The 15,670-nt window shown below is 51.5% G+C and overlaps 1 protein-coding gene across 4 annotated transcripts in view; it reads right to left on the bottom strand.

The window, feature by feature from the left end:
- The window catches only part of ZMIZ1 (zinc finger MIZ-type containing 1), a 159,935-nt gene extending 144,834 nt beyond the window's left edge, over positions 1-15,101 (bottom strand). For 3 of the 4 annotated variants that reach the window (XM_076065584.1, XM_076065586.1, XM_076065585.1), the window contains exon 1: positions 14,613-15,101. The gene's annotated coding sequence lies outside the window, so the exon portion shown is untranslated. The remainder of the gene's footprint in view (positions 1-14,612) is intronic. The other variant, XM_076065587.1, reaches the window with a different exon arrangement.
- Positions 15,102-15,670: the final 569 nt, after the last annotated feature.

Here is a 15,670-nt window from a genome sequence, read left to right as displayed (position 1 = left end):
GGAGGTCGCACGGGGTTTGTTTGAATTGGTGAGGTGGAGAGGGGAGAGGGACTGGGTGGTTGGGTGGATGGAGGGCGGCGCGCGTTTGGGATGTTTGAGTCGCAAACGGAGAAATTATTGTGGCTCACAACAACAACAACACAACCAGCGGCATCGCTACCACCGTCAGCATCCACCACCAGCACCGCCAACATCACCCACGACCATCGTCGCATCCACCACCCAGCAGCTACCTCCACCACCACCACGACATCGAACACAACCATACAAAGCACTGTCACCACCACCAAAATCTCCCACTACCATCGCCACAACTGCCAACACAGCTACCAACACCGCCACCCACAATATTACCACAACCAATATCTCCCGCTTAACATCATCAACACCACGCAGCGACCATTTGTGCCAACACCACCACCGCATAAATACGATCGCGACCATCACCACCACCAATCACCAAAACCATCACCACAACTCACTACCATTATTATCACCACACGCCACTACCATCTTCACCACAAACCGTGGAATATTATCTGAAGGACGCTCCTGCCACAACCCACTTTGCCTCCTACACAGCTGCTCCTATTCTAAGTGCGGTCTTCAAATGTCCCTCTCCACTCTGTAAAGCGACACAGGCCAATTAAAACCCAAACAACCTTTCTCTTGACTCCTCTCTTATTAACTACTATTTTTCATTCTTATTCATTGGGCCTTTCGGTAAAGTCACGTAGATATGTTCAAAGAAAATAACAAAAAATTACTTATCTATGTGACTTTACCCAAAGACCCAAAGAATATGAATTCCTGCAGCTTTAAGTCAAGATTTACATTTTTTTTATTTTAGCAAGTTAAGGCCCACCGAGCTACAGAGCTCTTTTCCAGAAGAGACCTGGCCCACAAATGGTAGCTCAACTTCGTGGATTATCGCATGGAAATGGATAGCACTCAAATACTCTAAACGCGTGATTTCTAAATGTGGACGGCAAAACCGGAGGATCCAGAGAAAAATCCACGCGAATAAAAGGGGTGAGAGAGAGAGACATGCAAACTCCAAATACACAAGCGTCAGGGTCGGGATAGAAACCCACCACCTTCTGTATACCAGGCGAGGGAGTTAACATCTCACCCCTTTTTCTCAGTCCACACCTAAAGAGGATCGCATCACGTGCTCACAGCCAACTCTATTTTAAACGTTTTTGTTAAAAGGCCACGATGACGAAGGAGGTGAGCGAGTTTTTTTTTTTACCAAGGTCCAACAACAATAACCCCACGCAACAAAAGACAAATATCTCCCCCTTGTAAGATTAAAATACTTTTGGGGCAAGTGCTGTTTGTGAGCACCTATTAAGTCCGGCAGGGCAACATGAGAGGGAGTGGGTGGCCAGGACTACGCGCGGCCCCCTTGTGTCTCCCCAAATGGTGATCGTCTCACCAGGTACTCATTTGAGGCCGAGTCGACCTCGGGGAGGCCTAGGACCGGTTCAGATAATCGTCAACCGGTGTTGGCCTTGAGCGGGAATCGAACTCGGGTAGCTGGGTTCGCAGCGTAGCGCTAACCGCTGCGCCACCGCCCCCCACGCACACAAACGCACTGCCCCACAGATGCATGCATAATCCCCAAATTCGTCTGCACCTCCAAGAGACCCCACACAAAGCAAAACAATGGGGAGTGTGGACTGGCCACAGCTGGCAGGGTTATGGCTAGCCTGTGACTGGGCCCCCACTCAGCCACACACACGCACACACAGGCTAGCCACCCTAACAAATAAACATACAAAAGGAGGCGAGTGGAGCCGGTTCATCGGCGAGATGAAATCGCGTTTATAATTTATCGACCGGCGAGCTCTCCCACTTCGGGCATACCACTTTTTCTTTAAACACAACACAAGACTGTAGCAATAGTAATAATACTAACGGCAATGCACGGCCACTCTTGTGGATACACTGCTGGATGGTGGCCTCCCTCCCCCAGCGCCGTGCGGTTTGTTCTCGACGATGACTTCACGGCACCCAGTCGGCGTGGCCCAGGACCGGTTTCGGATATTGCTCGCCACCGACTTGCGTGCCGCCGATCACACCCAGAGCAGATCCCTTGGCGTTTGAGCGCTAAGGAAAATCCTCGGACGGGTCAGGACTTTGCGAGGTCTCGTCAGCAGCATTAAAAATTACGGTAATTATTACACGACGACGATCGGATTATCCTGGAACGCTTTACCGAGTCCCGAGTCTAGATTCTATTTTGTCAGGAGCCGGGAAGGGGGCTGTTTTACCCAATTGTTAGATTTTTTTTTTAAAAAAATGCGCTCGTCAATAACACTGCGTGGCCTTAAAAAGGAAAAATAAAAACAGGCAACGTTTCGCCTCATGGCCCTTCATCATGGCTCAATAACTCTTGAACGAGCATGTTACACCGACGCCGCTACAGCACACGACTGGGATCACGCAGAGCTCCGAGCAGGAGTTCACCTCCTCCCACGCCGACGAGGAGCACAAAAATTGAGTGGAGCAAAAACTTTTGGGTTTTTACAAATCGACTCCGCGGACACCTTATTAGTCATTACAAACGTTGCCCCCCACCCTCCCTACCCCCCCCCACCGCTCCCTCCTCTCTGTTGCTGTTGATCATTCCACCACCAATCCACCGGCTCCACCTCGAGGGCTCCCCAGACCGAACTTCTGCCCATCGCCTTGCCTCGTTCGGTTGCCCAATTCGCGATCCGAATCACCGGAAGGGCCAGCGCAGCGCTGCGGTTGACCATCCCTGGCTCGTAATCGTAGCACGCGTACCCCCCACCCCCTCCGCGTACCCCCCACCCCCTCCGCGTACCCCCCCCACCCCGCTCCGCGTACCCCCCCCCCACCCCGCTCCGCGTACCCCCCACCCCGCTCCGCGTACCCCTCCACCCCGCTCCGTGTATCCAAGGTTACGCAGCCGCCTCATTGTCCCACCGCAGCCCAAAATAAGCGTGGCCACAATATTGAATGGCGGTGGTTTAAAACAAGGCACGCAGGTGGCCAGCTCACCTGCGGATCATTGCTAGGTTCGTCCTTAAAGTTCAACTCTCAAGTGGTTGCGCACTGAGGCCACCGCTACGCAACAAGTCTATGATGTATGGTGATCAACGTAACAATAAACTATTATAATGCATTTACCAAGAATGCTGCAACTGAGCGCCGAACGCTATTTTTCAGGAGGGTCCTGCATTGGGGTGTTTGACCATGACCAGTTACTTTCGGATTTTTCGTAGATATGGGAATAATCCACCGGATAACCTTGGAGAGCAGGGGGAGACCAGAGCGACTCCCACACAGGAAGGCACCCGAGTCAGGGATAGAACCCAGGGAGTTCTTGCCACGAGGCACGAGAGTTTCCGCTGCACCACCCTTCCACCTAATGTCACGTGACACGCAAGGCATGCTGGGACGACCCAGTGTATGGTCACAATAGCACTTTTTGCTGGATACAAATCACATTTTGTATGTATAGTTATCATTATTATTACTACTCTTATTTGTTTCCAGGCTGCACGCACTTTTCTATCAGATTAATTTCTCATCATTTACAGGAAGTGTTAGAATTAGTGCGAGTATTACACCAATTATTGGCACATTGACAAATTGAGAAATGTCATTATTCGCCACCCGTTAAAAAAACATTGTCCGACCGTCAAAACGATTAAATTTGAACCACGTTTTGTGGCTGGAAGACATAACCGAGTGACAAATGTCACTCAAAACCCCAAAAATACATAGAGCTGGGTGGTACTGAACGGTTAGAAACCCCCTTGTAAATAAAATTGGGGTTCTCGGTCGTTCCATCATCAGCAGTTAGTCAACCACAGAAGATCACGAATGAGTTTGAAATCGACTCGAAGGGCGGTGACACGGCCCAGCGGTAAGCGAGCTCGCTGCTCGTTGCAGAGGTTCAACGGTTCGAATCCAACAGGCTGCCCTGGTTATAAGCGACAACCACGCTTACTACTGCCGCTCTTAGCACTACTATGCATAGTTTGCTTCACTTGCAGTGAACGTTGAAGATTCCCCTCTCCAAGACGAAATTCGCGAGAGTAGGGCCATCGCGTGTCCAGGCGTCAGGGTCCAAAGTTGGCAAGAATTCGAAAAATTACATCGCAAAAAATTACTCAAATTAAATGTACATGGCAAAACATCTCCCCAGCTACTGTGAAGGAAGTAAGTGAAAACTTTGCAGGATCCCCCTGAAAAAGAGCCAGAAGACACGGTGAGGCTTCCCTGGGTAAACAAGGAGAGAGACACGCGAAAGGGAATTGCTCACAGCAACTTCAGTAGCACTGACAATGAACGAACGTTCAACTTGGGCTAATGTGCCTGGCTAAAGTGCATACCTCACCAATACAAATCACCATTGTTTTAAAAATATATCAAGTTGCTTTTTAGGTATCTTTTCTTGTTTTTTTTTAAATATATTTTTTTCATTATCACTATTCACAATTTTTAAAATCACCAACAAGACTAATGATAATTACTTGACCTTGCAGTGCGAATACAAAGCTCATTCACACCAGTTTCGAAAACTGCGTTTGGCCCGGCGATTACGTTCTCACAATCTGCCTCGAACCCCTTCACAAGCAACTCTTCACCTGAAACGCAAAGAGGGTCGACTTCACTGTTTCTGGGCCTAACGCTGTCTTTTCACATCCTGCCGAGTTGTGAATCCGTCAGTGTGTGCAGGGGTTCCCACCTAAACGTGACCGTGAGGACCGATCGTAGGGCAGAGTGGCAGCGACCAGTGCATATGACCCGAGGTTTGTGGTCAGCTACTCTCACTCATTCAATCCATCCGTCACTCCATCACTCACTCACACACTCTTTAGCTCTTCATTCACTTACTCACTCGTGCCATCACCCACTCGGTCACTTGTTCCATCAGTCGCTCGCTCGCTCACTACACAACTTTGCTTATTTTATCACTCACTTTGCTCACTGACTCGGTCGGCTCATCGCATAACTCCATCACTCGCTCATTCGATCACTCGCTCATCACATCACATCGTTCATTCCACCACTCTTTCCATTACTCACTCACTCCATCACTCTCTTATTCACTCCACAACTCACTTATTCACTCCATCATTCATTCACTCCATAACTCACTCCCTCGGTAACAAGCTAAAAAACACAAGCGGCCCTCACCCATCAGTGGAAATTCCCCATTGATATGACGAGGGCCACTCCAGCCATGGTGGCACAGACCCACACGGCCGACTCACTCGGTGAAACACAACTTAACCGGGCGCGAGTATGTCGAGTCAAGCGCCGCTTGACTACCCATTCGTATAAAAAAAAAATAGTTTAATCGCTCTCTCTCTCTCATATAAACAGGGGAGAGCCCGCAGAGATTACAGGTTATCTCGGAAGGGGGCACCTGCCCTCAAATATTTACCCAGGTACGAGTAACTTAAGACTGCACAGAACCGACACGTCAGCAGCTTCACCTGTGGGAAAAAAAATGTTAAGTTCACCTCCCAAATCGTGCGTCAATGCCACCTTTACGAAAAGCCTCGCTTTCAGTTCAATTGGTCACGTTAAGTGGCCTTCGAATTTAAACCAATTAACCTCTCACCCTCTCTGGCCTCTCGGTGTGCTGTGATGAAGGGCCACCTGCCCGAAACGTTGCCCGTTATGTACTTCGCCTTTTTTACGGCCACAAAAAAAATGTGTTGCTGATGAATGTGTGCGAGTGTCTTTCGTAGCGGTCTAGAAGTCGTCATTGGCAAGGCCTACCTAGCCAGGTAGCCTAAGCGTGCGAGCGAGCATTTGCTGATGATGAGTTAGACATTACCCCCAATACGCTGGGAAGCTGGGGACAGAGGAAAGTGGCTGATGTGTTGAGCGGTTAGACCTGGTTTGTAAATTGAGACTCAACTCAGGCCCAAGCTGCCTTTCATCTCCCATCATCAGGGAATGGTAGCGATGACAGTGTATCAACAAACCAACACGGTGTGGTAGGTTTGTTGCTGTAACGAATTGTTATGATCTGTTTACGTGACAAACCTTACTAATTGGCTGTGTCGGGTGGTGGCGGGTTTAACGACGCATTTATATTTACGTGATCTAACCCAAAAAACCCCTCGATTATGGATCATATTGTTTGCGAAAGCCTACTGCATGTTAAACGGTGTGATAAGTTTACAGTAACACATCCCACCCCTTTCAAAACATCATCACCACCATCTCCCTCAAGATCTCCACCATCAACTATCACTACTCAACTCACCACCACCGGAGCCCTAATCACTTGCACACATCATCCACCGTCACTCCATCATCCACCAAAAACCGTGCACATGCCGCCCACATCATTACCCCACCATACATCACGGCCATCACCATCACCCCACCACACATCACCGCCTACACCGCACCACACATAACCACCATCACCATCACCCCACCACACATCACCCCACCACGCATCACCACCCACCACCATCACTCCGACACATTACCACTCACCACCAACACTCCTACACACATTACCACCCACCACCATCACTCCTACACACATTACCACTCACCACCATCACTCCTACACACATTACCACTCACCACCATCACCCCTACACACATTACCACTCACCATCACCCCTACACACATTACCACTCAAAACCATCACTCCAACACACATTACCACTCACCACCATCACCCCTACACACATTACCACTCACCACCATCACTCCTACACACATTACCACTCACCACAATCACCCCTACACACATTACCACCATCACCATCACTCCTACACACATTACCACTCACCACAATCACCCCTACACGTTACAACCATCACCATCACTCCTACACACATTACCACCCACCACCATCACTCCTACACACATTACCACTCACCACCATCACCCCTACACACATTACCACCCACCACCATCACCCCTACACACATTACCACCATCACCATCACTCCTACACACATCACCACTCACCACCATCACTCCTACACACATTAACACTCACCACCATCACCCCTACACACATTACCACCCACCACCATCACCCCTACACAAATTACCACCCACCACCATCACCCCTACACACATTACCACCCACCACTATCACCCCTACACACATTACCACTCACCACCAACACTCCTACACACATTACTACCCACCACCATCACCCCTACACAAATTACCACTCACCACCATCACTCCTACACACATTACCACCATCACCATCACCCCTACACATATTACCACTCACCACCATCACCCCTACACACATTACCACCCACCAACATCACCCCTACACACATTACCACCATCACCCCTACACACATTACCACCATCACCATCACTCCTACACACATTACCACCATCACCATCGCTCCAACACACATTACCACCCACCAACATCACCCCTACACACATCACCACTCACCACCAACAGTCCTACACACATTACCACTCACCACCATCACTCCTACAAACATTACCACTCACCACCATCACCCCTACACACATTACCACCCATCACCATCACCCCTACAAACATTACCACTCACCACCATCACTCCTCCACACATTACCACCATCACCCCTATACACATTACCACTCACCACCATCACCCCTACACACATTACCACTCACCACCATCACCCCTACACACATTACCACCATCACCATCACTCCTACACACATTGCCACTCACCACCAACACCACTACACACATTACCACTCACCACCATCACTCCTACACACATTACCACCCATCACCATCACTACTACACACATTACCACTCACCACCATCACTCCTACACACATTACCACTCACCACCATCACCCCTACACACATTACCACCCACCACCAACACTCCTACACACATTACCACTCACCACCATCACCCCTACACACATTACCACCCATCACCATCACCCCTACAAACATTACCACTCACCACCATCACTCCTCCACACATTACCACCATCACCCCTATACACATTACCACTCACCACCATCACCCCTACACACATTACCACCATCACCATCACTCCTACACACATTGCCACTCACAACCAACACTACTACACACATTACCACTCACCACCATCACCCCTACACACATTACCACTCACCACCATCACTCCTACACACATTACCACCCATCACCATCACTACTACACACATTACCACTCACCACCATCACTCCTACACACATTACCACTCACCACCATCACCCCTACACACATTACCACCCACCACCAACACTCCTACACACATTACCACTCACCACCATCACCCCTACACACATTACCACTCACCACCATCACCCCTACAAACATTACCACTCACCACCAACACTCCTACACACATTACCACCCACCACCATCACTCCTACACACTTCACCACCCACCACCATCACTCCTACACACATTACCACTCACCACCATCACCCCTACACACATTACCACCCACCACCATCACTACTACACACATTACCACCCACCACCATCACTCCTACACACTTCACCACCCACTACCCCTCCAAACATCACCACCCACACCCCTAAACACATCACCACCGTCAGCCCTCCACACATCGCCAACATCTCACTAAATAGTCAACTCACACACTCGCACACACTCACACACACACACGCTCACACACGCTCTCACACACTCACATACACGCTCTTACACACGCTCTCACTCACACACACGCTCACACACGCTCTCACACACACACACACGCTCACACACGCTCTCACTCACTCACACACACGCTCTTACACACACACGCTCTTACACACCCTCTCACTCACACACACGCTCACACTCACTCACACACGCTCACACTCACTCACACACGCTCACACACTCACGCTCACACACGCTCACACACGCACTAACTCGCACGCCCTCACACGCGCTCACACACACGCTCACACACACACTCACACACACTCACACACGCTCACACACACGCTCTCACACACACTCACACACGCTCACACACTCACACGCACTCACACGCGCTCACACACACACGCTCACACACACACGCTCACACACACACTCACATACACACACGCTCACACACACGCTCTCACACACACTCACACACACTCACACACGCTCACACACACGCTCTTACACACGCTCTCACACACACTCACACACGCTCACACGGATAAGCACAAAGGGAACCAGACAGGAACAACAATGGCACTGAACACATTTTGCGTTTTTTTTTGGTCAGGCAGCTGCTGTGTGTGGGGCGGTGTGTGAGTGTGTGTGTGAGCGTGTGTGAGTGTGTGTGAGCGTGTGTGTGTGTGAGTGTGTGTGAGCGTGTGTGAGCGTGTGTGTGTGTGAGCGTGTGTGTGTGTGAACGTGTGTGTGTGTGAACGTGTGTGTGTGAGTGCGTGTGAGCGTGTGTGTGAGCGTGTGTGTGTGAGTGTGTGTGAGAGTGTGTGAGCGTGTGTGAGCCTGTGAGTGAACGTGTGAGTGAGCGTGTGTGTGAGTGAGTGTGTGAGTGTGTGTGAGTGAACGTGTGAGTGAACGTGTGTGTGAGCGTGTGTGTGTGAGGGGCGGTGTGTGAATGTGTGTGAGCGTGTGTGTGAGCGTGTGTGAGCGTGTGTGTAAACGTGAGTGAACGTGTGTGTGAGCGTGTGTGAGTGTGGGGCGGTGTGTGAGTGTGTGTGGGGCGGTGTGTGAGTGTGTGTGAGTGTGTGTGTGTGGGGCGGTGTGTGAGTGTGTGTGGGGCGGTGTGTGAGTGTGTGTGGGGCGGTGTGTGAATGTGTGTGTGTGGGGCGGTGTGTGAGTGTGAGTGGGGCGGTGTGTGAGTGTGAGTGGGGCGGTGTGTGAGTGTGTGTGGGGCGGTGTGTGAATGTGTGTGAGTGTGTGTGTGTGGGGCGGTGTGTGAGTGTGTGTGGGGCGGTGTGTGAGTGTGTGAGTGAGTGTGTGTGAGCGTGTGTGTGGGGCGGTGTGTGAGGGTGTGTGTATGAGAGTGCGCTTGCATGTATGTGCGTGTGTGTGTGTGTGAGTGTGTGTGAGCGTGTGTGAGTGTGTGTGTGGGACGGTGTGTGAGCGTGTGTGTGTGTGAGAGTGCGCTTGCATGTCTGTGAGTGCGCTTGCATGTCTGTGTGTGCGCGGGGCGATAGGCAGTGTGTGTGTTTAATGCTATCCGGGGGATATTTGTCTCTATGTTTGCGTATATTTGAGTGTAAATTTATTCACATGTCCGTGCACGTGTGTCGGTGTGTCTGTCTTTATAAATGTGTGTATGTGTGTATGTATGTGTGTATGTATATATGTATGTGTGTATGTCTGTGTATGCGTGTGTGCATGTGTATGTGCATGTCTGTGTATGTGTGTGTATGTGGGGCCTTACCGTCAGCCCCACCAAAACTAAGCACCTGCCTGGGTATTTTGTACCATCGGACACTCCACCCCCACAACTCCCAATCGGTGATGGGGCAGTTGTGGAGAGAGTTTCCCATACCTGGGCAGTGTGCTTATGACCGGCTCCAGTTTAACAGCAGAGGTCTCACTCCGAATCAGTCGAGCGGCAATATCTTTTCATCGGTTGGGTAACGTTGTGTGGAAGCTACCTGGTATGTCGCTCCGCACTAAGCTCCAGGTCTCCTCGGCCACGGTCATTCCCTCCCTTCTCTACGCTTGCGAAACGTGGACCCCCCGAATGGAACATCTTCGCCGGTTAGAAACATTTAGGCTGGCCTGCCTACCATCCATCCTGGGTTTAACCAGGCTGGATTGTGTGAGGAGCTCACAAATCCTTGAAAGATCTGGGCAAGGTCCCATCGGTGAGCTCCTCCGGCAGGCAAGGCTGCGATGGCTGGGTCATGTAGCCCGCATGCCCAGCCACCGCATGCCGAAACAGCTTTCAGCCGTATCGAGGAGGCTTAGCGGGCGCGGCACGGGCTAGAGAAGAGATGGAGTGATGTGGTACAGGAGGACGTGGAGCTGAGTGGACTTGCCGATGACTGGTACCATCGGTGTCAAGATCGGCCTCTGTGGAGGAGGCTCGTGAAGGACGCTACTGGGCAGTTGGAGGCAGTCGCCCTCCAACAACAACGGAGGGCGGAGGAGCGACGCTCACAACAACGAGCGGAGCGCCGGGTGGCTAAAGCACAGCAGGTTGGCACAGTAGGGGGCACAGGTGGTGCATCAGCCAGTCATCTCAGTCAGTCGACCCGTGGCACCTGGGTCTGCCCCGTGACCTCCTGCCAGCGGGCGTGCGACACTTCACGTGGCCTCAAGGTGCACATAGCCTGGCACAAGCGTCGTGGTGACATCACCGCCACTTCGTGGCGAATGGCGATTGTTGTTGTGTGTGGGGAGCGGTGGTGTAGTAGCGGTCAGCGCTACGCTGCGCTATGAACCTGGCGACCCGGGTTCGATTCCCGCTCACGGCCAACACCAGTGACGATTATCTGAACCGGTTCTGGGCCTCCCCTAGGTCAACTCAGCCTCAAATGAGTACCTGGTGCGGTGTGTAAAACATCGCCACTGGGGAGACAAAGGCGGTCGGGCGTGGTGTTGGCCACCCACCCCCTCGTTTACCGTTGTGGCCTTCATAGGTGCTCGCTAACAGCACTTGCCCCTACAGTCTGTTAGGCTACACGGGGGATATTTGTACGTGTGTGTATGTGTGTGTACGAGGGGGTGGGTGGCCAGCACCACGCCCGGCCGCCTTTGTCTCCCCAGTGGCGATGTTTACACACCGCACCAGGTACTAATTTGAGGCTGAGTCCACCTAGGGGAGGCCCAGGACCGTCACGGATGTTGGCTATGAGCGGGAATCGAACTCGGGTGGCCGGGTTTGTAGCGCAGTGCGCTAACTACTGCGCCACCGCTCTACACTCATAAAATACACACAACACACACTTCACTTAGCACACCATCACTCACAACACCATCACTCACAACACCACGCCATTACTCACAACACCACGCCATTACTCACAACACCATCACGCACAGCACCACGCCATCACTCACAACACCATCACTCACAGCACCATCACTCACAGCACCATCACTCACAGCACCATCACTCACAGCACCATCACTCACAGCACCATCACTCACAACACCATCACTCACAGCAGCATCACTCACAACACCACGCCATCACCCACACCACCACACTATCACTCACACCACCACGCCATCACTCACAACACCATCACGCACAGCACACCATCACTCACAACACCATCACTCACAGCACCATCACTCACACCACCATCACTCACACCACCATCACTCACACCACCATCACTCACAGCACCATCAGTCACAACACCATCACTCACAGCACCATCACTCACAGCATCATCACTCACAACACCATCACTCACAGCACCATCACTCACAGCACCATCACTCACAACACCATCACTCACAGCACCATCACTCACAGCACCATCACTCACAGCACCATCACTCACAGCACCATCACTCACAGCACCATCACTCACAACACCATCACTCACAGCACCATCACTCACAACACCATCACTCACAGCACCATGCCATCACCCACACCACCACACTATCACTCACACCACCATACCATCACTCACAGAACCCCATCACTCAACAGCACACCATCACTCACACCACCATCACTCACAACACCATCACTCACAACACCACACCATCACTCACCACGAATCAACACACACCATCACAGCTCACAACACTCACAACACAGACAACCATCACTCACAACACAGACACCATCACACGCAACACAAAGACACCATCACTCACAACACCACCCCATCACACACAACACACACACACCATCACAACTCACAACACGCACAACACAAAAACACCATCACAACACACACCATCACAACACACACACTCACCATCACAACACACACCATCACAACACACACACCATCACAACACATACACACCATCACAACACACACACACCATCACAACACACACACACCATCACAACACACACACACCATCACAACACACACACACCATCACAACACACCCATCACAACACACCATCACAACACACACCATCACAACACACCATCACAACACACACACACCATCACAACACACACAACACAAAGACACCATCACAACACACACAACACAAAGACACCATCACAACACACACCATCACAACACACACAACACAAAGACACCATCACAACACACACACAACACAAAGACACCATCACAACACACACACAACACAAAGACACCATCACAACACACACACAACACAAAGACACCATCACAACACACACAACACACCATCACAACACACACAACACACCATCACAACACACACACACCATCACAACACACACACATCATCACAACACACCCAACACACACACACCATCACAACACACACAACACACACCATCACAACTCACAACACACACAACACCACACCATCACAACTCACAACACACACAACACCACACCATCACAACACACACAACACGACACCATCACAACTCACAACACACACAACACCACACCATCACAACACCACACCATCACAACTCACAACACACACAACACCACACCATCACAACACACACACACACCATCACAACTCACAACACACACCATCACAACTCACAACATACACACCATCACAACTCACAACACACACACACACCATCACAACTCACAACACACACAACAAACACACACCATCACAATTCACAACACACACAACACACACACACCATCACAATTCACAACACACACACACCATCACAATTCACAACACACACACACACCATCACAATTCACAACACACACACACCATCACAATTCACAACATCAGCACGGCACGGCTGTGTACAGTGCGGTACAGTCCGTGTGGTGTACAGTGTGAAGGCTGTAATTGTTGTAAAACGCCGACGGACGCCAGGTGGGTGTTGTTTAGTTCGTGAGTCATCTTCACAACCGGATACAACAACAACACGAATACCGCCTACAACCTTCAGGGTTGTTGTGAAGTGTCGCTTCCACACACACACACACGTGTGGTGTGTAATCTTACACGTGTGTGTGTGTCTAAGATCACACACACACCACACGTGTGTGTGTGGTGTGTGATCTTAGACACACACACACACGTGTGTGTGTCCAAGATGACACACACGTGTGGTGTGTGATCAAGCAGCGGCGGGTGTCGGAGGAGGGGATGGGGATACAAAGACGGCCGGCCGGTGGTGGGATGCGATCGTGATGTACCCGTACGACCGTGACCACGCAGCAAACACAACAAGGAACACACAACAACACGTGTGTGATTATCACATATCACTCATTTTACACACAAAAACACACACAACACCACACCACACACAACGCGTTCGTTACATTTCTACAGCGTGTTGTAAGTGCCCCGGGGGATATGATGCTAACGAGGATGTGAATGGTTGTGATGGCGGTGTGATGTTACGATTGTGATGCGTTACGTCGTTGGGTGATTACTGTGATGGTGACGATTGCGATGGTAATGATGATGATGGTAGTGGTGGTGGTGGCGATTTGATGCGAGGCATGCTTCTCATTGACTCACCTCGTTGGCCGGCCGGGTGGGTTGTTGGGGCAGGAGCTGCTGTGGTAGCTGCTGAAGCTCTGGGCAAGGGGAGGGGGGATGAGAGGCTCAGAGCTGGGGACCGCCTGGGTTCGCGTCCAGGTCCAAGTCGACTCCGGCTGCGAGTCTGAGTGAATGAAGCAACTCACTCAGAGCCTCTCTGTATCTGTCCCCTCCTCCCTCTCTCTCCTGTTAAGGTCCCTCCCTCTCTCACGTTATCTCTCGCTCAATGTCTCCCACTCTCTCGTCTCTCACTCACTCACACTCCGCGTGTGTTCACTTCTCTCTCTCTCACGCACACACTCACAACGTCTCAACTCTCTCACTGTGTCTCTCTCACTGTGTCTCTCTCGCCCCTCTCTCTCTCTCCCCTCTCTCTCTCTGAGCGCCACAATAAGTGAATCAGGCAGAAATTAGAGCGAGCGGAGCAAGTCCAAGTGTCACGTTACATCGCCTATTCTATTACCTCCCCCGGCCCCGCCCCTCCCCCGCCTACACACCCCGCCCCTCACTCACCATAACCCCGCCCCCCTCCACCACCACCACCCCACCGCCTCCTCCCAGAGCTGGCGGAGCGCGAGATGCGGAGTGGATCTCGCGATGGAGGCGCGGTGGTTGGAACTGGAGTGCGGATTTGTGTGTGTGTCTCTCTCTCTCTCTCCCTTGCTCTCTCTCTCTCTGTACCCTCTCTGTGTGTTAACTCTCCCTGCACCCGGGTTCTCTCCCCCCCCCCTTTCTCCCTCCCTCTCGTTTGCTCCTCCTCCCCGCACTCTACACACACTCTGATGACCCCCCCAGGTTTTCACTCTCTTTGCTCCCTTGCCCTCCCTCCCCTCTCTCTTTTGCTCTCTCCCCCCCCCTCTCTCTCCCCACACACACTCTCCCTGGCTCCCCCCGCGTCTCTCTCTCTCCGTGGTTATCTCCCTCCCTCTCTCCCTGCTTCTCTTCCTATCTCCCTTATCTCTCTCTCATCGTTTGCTCTCCCCCTTCTCTCCCCATACTCACAGACACTCTCTCTGCCCCTCCGCCCCGTGACTCTC

This window comes from Petromyzon marinus, chromosome 8, assembly GCF_048934315.1.
Source record: "Petromyzon marinus isolate PM22_M1 ecotype Great Lakes invasive population chromosome 8, UKy_Petmar_22M1.pri1.0, whole genome shotgun sequence".
Lineage (NCBI taxonomy): Eukaryota > Metazoa > Chordata > Hyperoartia > Petromyzontiformes > Petromyzontidae > Petromyzon > Petromyzon marinus.
Note: the sequence above shows the minus strand (reverse complement) of the source record. Positions and strands in the feature narration are given on the sequence as shown.